Raw genomic sequence first — 6459 nt, 5'->3', positions numbered from 1 at the left:
CTGTAGGTGCCACATACCACTAGTTTCAATGTGCAGCAGATAAGTGGTTGCTTTTTATGACATTAGTCCTAAATACTTTGAAGCATCCCCAACAAAGACCACAGGGCTAATAGAGAAAGACAGCCAGAAGGATTTTTCCTGGGAAAAGACACAGCATGCCCTGTTCTAAGACCCTGCAGGTCATGACCTTTAATAAGACCTGGTCATCTGGGTTACACCACCATTGAAGATTATAGCTAGCCAAAAGGACGAAGGTCACTAGATAATGAAGTGACCAGCATTGGCTTTCTGCCACTCACACTTCAGGATGGACTAATATAAGCGTGGGAAAGCTGTGAGCATTCAATAAATACAGCCGATCATTATGCTATTAACATATGTGTTGTAATTCACTGTCCTAAAGACCCCGAGACTAGCACATAAGGTGACCGCACAAAGAATACACAACACTGGCACACAGCCTGGTCTGGGCATTTACCATTGTTACATCTACACCACCATCATACATGTTTTCAGCAGATTTCCGAAGAAAAAGCATTGAGCATATGTTAGATGCATACAACGCATGTGGGATTGTTGTCATATATAATGTACTGTATGTCAGGCTGTGTTATTAAAGGGAACCTTTGAGTTAAAATATGTTGTCCAATCGCCAGACGCTATGTTATAGAACAGGAGAAAATTAGTATTGATGTAGCTTTTTGGAAAAGTTTCCAGGATCTCATATCATTTATTCAAGGAAATCTCTGCTCATTCTGGGCTATATTGTTTTTTTCTTTTGGTGGGGGGGGAGGAGGGGGGGGGGGGGCAAAAAACAAACAAACTGAAAAGTTTTGAAATTGCTGCAAAGCATTTTTTTTATGTATTAGCTGAAAGTCAATACAATGAAATTCCAAACCAACTTGCTGTTTTTTCCTTTGCCTTTCTTTCACTCATTCTTGGTGTTTTTGTGCAGTTTTAGGCTCAGTGGCAGATTTTCTAAATCGCAGGATGTTGAGACTATGGAGTCTTTTTTATGAAATCTTGACGTTTTTCTATAGGAGACAAAAAAACTCCATCAAAAACACCATATGGATTTAGCATTGGCATTTTTGGGGAATTTTCCCCCCATTCTTAAATGCAAATCTTTGAGACATATGATGAAAGAATCACATGAGAGTCATGAGAAAAATGCAAGGGAAAAACTGTAAAGACTAAAACCCACTATTTTTGAAAAACCACCACAAAAACGGTATCTTGGAAGTGCAATATAAAAGTACAGTTATTTGTAGCATTTTTTTTTTTTTTTTTTCAGGTAAAAAAAAAAAAAGTGGAAACTTGGTCCTGCTCAGTGATTGACAGCTGTCTGTGTAAAAGTGCGCATATTTACAGAACTGTCAATCACTAACTAGGACCGCCCACTTGACTACTTAGTCCAGAAAATGACAAGTTATCCTAAAACCTTTCCCACAAAATCATATAACAATCTGGCCAGCTCCTCCTAACATGCTGCTCACAGACTGGACTGCAGTTTTAACATGACAGTTTCCCTTTAAGCACATACTTAGGACTTGGATGTCACATTGCAGACAAAAAAAATTTGACAAAAGAAATGTATAGCCTGATACTGTACAGAGCACTAGAAGTTAGCACACTGTATGTCTAGTGCTCCATAATACATATGGCTATCCATGTGCATCAGAAAAATGTTATGTGTCTGGACTTAACCCCTTAAGGACCAAGCGTTTTTCTGTTTTTGCACTTTAGTTTTTTCCTCCTTACCTTTTAAAAATCCTAACCCTTTCAATTTTGCACCTAAAAATCCATATGAGGGCTTATTTTTTGCACCACCAATTCTACTTTGTAATGACATCAGTCATTTTAACCATAAATCTACCGCTAAACGGAAAAAAAAATCATTGTGCAACAAAATGGAAAAAAAAAACTCTTTTATTTTTCCACATACGGGGTGGAATGAGAGCTAATTTTTTGCGACGTGATCCGAAGTTTTAATCGGTACCATTTTTGTTTTGATCTGACTTTTTGATCGCTTTTTATTCATTTCTTTATAAGTGACCAAAAATACACTATTTTGGACTTTGGAATTATTTTGCACATACGCCATTCACCGTGTGGTTTAATTTACAATATATTTTTATAGTTCAGACATTTACGCACATGGCGATACCATATATGTTTATTTTTATTATGGTTATATATTTTTTATATGGAATTTGGGAAAAGGGGGGGGATTTAAACTTTTAATAAGGAATGGGTTAATGTGTGTGTTTTAAAACTTTTTTAAAACTTTTTTTTTTTTACACTTTTAGTCCCCAAAGGCTAAGTTTCCACTGTCCACTTATTTATTTATTTTTTTTGGCAGTTTTTGAGCCAAAGCCAGAAATGTATTCAAAAGGAATAGGACATATAAAGGAAGGACTTACACTTCTCCTCCCTTATGGATCCACTTCTGACTTTGGCTCAAAAACTGCAGTAGCAGTTTTCCAAAAACTGCCAGAAAAAAAACCAAGTGGAAACTTGGCCTTAGGGGACTTAGATTCCTCATACAGATCAATGGGGTTACATACAATCCCATTGATCTGTGAGCTCTGCAATCGATCGATAAAACCTGGTCCTTCTACAGCAATCAACTGGGGGCCGGCCGGTATGACGCGGGCTCAAGTCAGGAGCCCGCGTCATACCCCGTTAACGGCCATTGGATGAGCATAGACATCCATGGTCGTTATCGGGTTAAAGGGGTACTCCACTGGGAAAAAATGTTTTTAAATCAACTGGTGCCCAAAAGTTAAACAGATTTGTAAATTACTTCTATTAAAAAATCTTAATCCTTGCAGTAATTATCAGCTGCCTTATGATCCACAGGAAGTTTTCTTTTTGAATTTCTTTTCCATCTGACCACAGTGCTCTCTGCTGACACCTCTGTACATGTCAGGAACTGTCCCGAGCAGGATAGATTTTCTATATATTCTATATTTGCTCCTATTCTGGACAGTTCCTAAAATGGACAGAGGTGTCAGCAGAGAGCATTGTGGTCAGACAGAAAGGAAATGCAAAAAGAAAAGAACTTCCTGTGGATCATACAGCAGCTGACAAGTACTGGAAGGATTAAGATTTTTTAATGGATGGAATTCACAAATCTGTTTGACTTTCTGGCACCAGTTGATACAAAAAAATGTTTTCCAGTGAAGTACCCCTTTAATAGATACACAACAGGTCTGCGCTATTCTAGACAACTGTCCTGTCTGTCACCCTATATCTCTAAGTGTATAGACTGTGACAAATATATATCTCTCAGTGATCCGAACAAACAGGATATTATTTTTAAGAATTTTTTTGTATAGCAATTTGATGTTACATAATTATGTAAACATTTTTTAGGTTGTTAATCGATTCATATAGAATCAATTTTTCCTTAGAAGAGAGCTGCACTAGACTTACACGTTTAGAATAATTTCCTTCACTCATTAAAAGTTGTTTTATTTAGGCTAAGTTTCCACTTGGTTGTTTTTTTCCGGCAGTTTTTGGAAAACCGCCAGTGCAGTTTTTGAGCCAAAGCCAGAAGTGTATTAAAAAGGAATAGGAAATATAAAGGAAGGACTTACACTTCTCCTCCCTTATAGATCCACTTCTGACTTTGGCTCAAAAACTGCAGTGACAGTTTTCCAAAAACTGCCAAAAAAAAAACAAGTGGAAACTTAGCCTTAGAGTTAGTATGACAGATCGTCTACTAATGTCTGGCAACCACATGAATACACAGACCACTTTCCAAGAAAAGACCTACAACCCATCCAATTGACCTTACACTGGTTCATTATCACTTTTTGCGCCTGCTAAAATCATTTGTGTCCTAAAAAAATGTGCCTGCAGTCAAACTAACTTGTCAGAATTATTCATTTTCCTGTATTTAGTCTAATGTCTGTGGAAACCTCTATATGTATACTAAAAACCTTTTCATCAGTATTCCTTATTTGCCTGTAGATTAAATGTCCCAGTCCTCTCCGCATTGTCTGTATAACCATAGATGTGGCTTAAGAACCTATGAACCACTTTTAATGATTTCTTCCATTCCTCATGGAAATACCGGAATTATCTACCATATACCTGATGTGTCAGAAGCTCTCACTCACAAGCACCCAGACCAAAGGGAAAAATGTAATTACGCTAGAATATTTTAATTTGTTTCCAGGCTAGATCTTGTAAGCTGTGATGAAGAAAATCTTCCATTATGTGGATTCATTTAATTTCCCCACAGTTGAGGGTGAGATGACAGATGGAGGGATTGGATTGGAATGTCTCTTATGCTGTATATGCTTCCTTGTCACTTCATTTTGTATATAAAATAGGATTTTTTTTTAAATATATTAAACATCTGCTATTTCATATTTGTCCCAGAATATGTATTTTAAGGATATTGCATAGTGCTAAAGGATTACATTTTCAGAATATCAGTGAAAAGTGTCATCTAGAACTTATAAAAGTAGGAATAAGCATTGAATGTACATTTTTAGATGAGATTTATGTTACCAACAGTGATGAGTAAAATGCTTGTTATTACATTTCTTATTCCATAGTCCATTGCAGAACCCTATGAGCCACACAAACTGCCTTGGTGTTTAGGGTGGTGGAGCTTGTATTGGTGACTATTTACTGTATTTTTCGCCATATAAGACGCTCCGGCATATAAGACGCACCCAATTTTAAAGGAGGAAAATATAGAAAAAAAAGATTCTGAACCAAATACAATGTAAAGTATAGGACAGTGATCTTCAACCTGCGGACCTCCAGATGTTGCAAAACTACAACTCCCAGCATGCCCGGACAGCCGTTGGCTGTCCGGGCATGCCAGGAGTTGTAGTTTTGCAACATCTGGAGGTCCGCAGGTTGAAGGCCACTGGTATAGGAGGTAATACTCACATGCCCCCGCCGCTCCGGACCGGTCACCGTTTATCACCGCTGCCCTGGATGTCACTCCATCACTGTCGCCACGTCCCCGGGCTGTCCCCGTCGCTCCGGAACGTCTCTGCTGCCCAGGAATCCTCGCTCTCCGTTGCCGCCATCACGTCACTAAGCACGCAGCTCCTATTGGATGACGGGACGGTGTGCGCAACGACGTGATGACGACGAAGGAGAGCGCCGGCCATCCAGGGGATCCCGGCAAGGAGCAGACACCGAGGAGGCAGGTAAGGTCCCTCCCGGTGTCCTGTAAGCTGTTCTGGACGCCACGATTTCACCGCGGCGTCCCGAACAGCCCGACTGAGCAGCCGGGTTAGTGTCACTTTCCCTTCAGACGCAGCGGTCAGCTTTGATCACCGTGTCTGAAGGGTTAATACAGGGCATCACCGCGATTGGTGATGTCCTGTATTAGCCGCGGGTCCCGGCCGTTGATGGCCGCAGGGACTGCCGCGATAGGACAGGGTTTTAATGTGTATTTGCCGTATAAGACGCACCAACTTTCACCCCCCCAGTTTTGGGGAAGAAAAAGTGTGTCTTATACGGCGAAAAATACGGTAATTGTTAATGTTAATCAGGCATCACCTTTCAAGCTTACTATATACAGCTATAGTCCCATACTGCATTTCATTGTGCTCCTGATTTTAGATGGCTATGTTTTGTGATAACATTTCATTTTGTCCACAATGTTAACTTGGTGTCCACAATTTATTGTTAAGTCCTGATGTGATGGTTATATAACCATAATCTTGTGAATCAAGTCCGACTGACCTAGTATGAGCAATGTCATGCAAATCTTAAAGGAGTAGTCCAGTGGTGACTCAGTGGTTTACAACTTATCCCCTATCTTAAGGATAGGGGATAAGTTGCAGATCGCGGGGGGTCCGACCCCTGGGGCCCCCCGCGATCTCCTGTACGGAGCCCCGACAGCCCGCGGGAAGGGGGCGTGTCGACCTCCGCACGAAGCGGCGGCCGACACGCCCCCTCAATACAACTCTATGGCAGAGCCGAAGCGCTGCCTTCGGCAATCTCCGGCTCTGCCATTGAGATGTATTGAGGGGGCGTGTCGGCCGCCGCCTCGTGCGGGGGTCGACACCCGCTATCTCGGAAGAGAGAGGGGGCCCCGAACAGAGAGATCGCGGGGGGCCCCAGCGGTCGGACCCCCCGCGATCTCAAACTTATCCCCTATCCTTAGGATAGGGGATAAGTTTTTCACCACTGGACTACCCCTTTAATAGTTGTCTTATTTATCTATTGCTGTTAGGTGGATAATAAGTATATTTCAGGAAACCTGCCTGGAAAAAATGACATATGATTGACAGGAACATCACCTCATCTATCCATTCATATACTGTATGTATTTCCTTCCTCAACAAGCACATTTCCAACAAGTAGGGGGTGTGCATTTGTGATACAGATTGCGATTTCATTTATCCCATAAGTAATCATAATATGTTGGGTAGATTGTCCATTATGCTTGGGCAAGGGGGTGGTTCACACACAGCTTTT

Source organism: Hyla sarda, chromosome 6, assembly GCF_029499605.1.
Source record: "Hyla sarda isolate aHylSar1 chromosome 6, aHylSar1.hap1, whole genome shotgun sequence".
NCBI lineage: Eukaryota > Metazoa > Chordata > Amphibia > Anura > Hylidae > Hyla > Hyla sarda.
Note: the sequence above shows the minus strand (reverse complement) of the source record.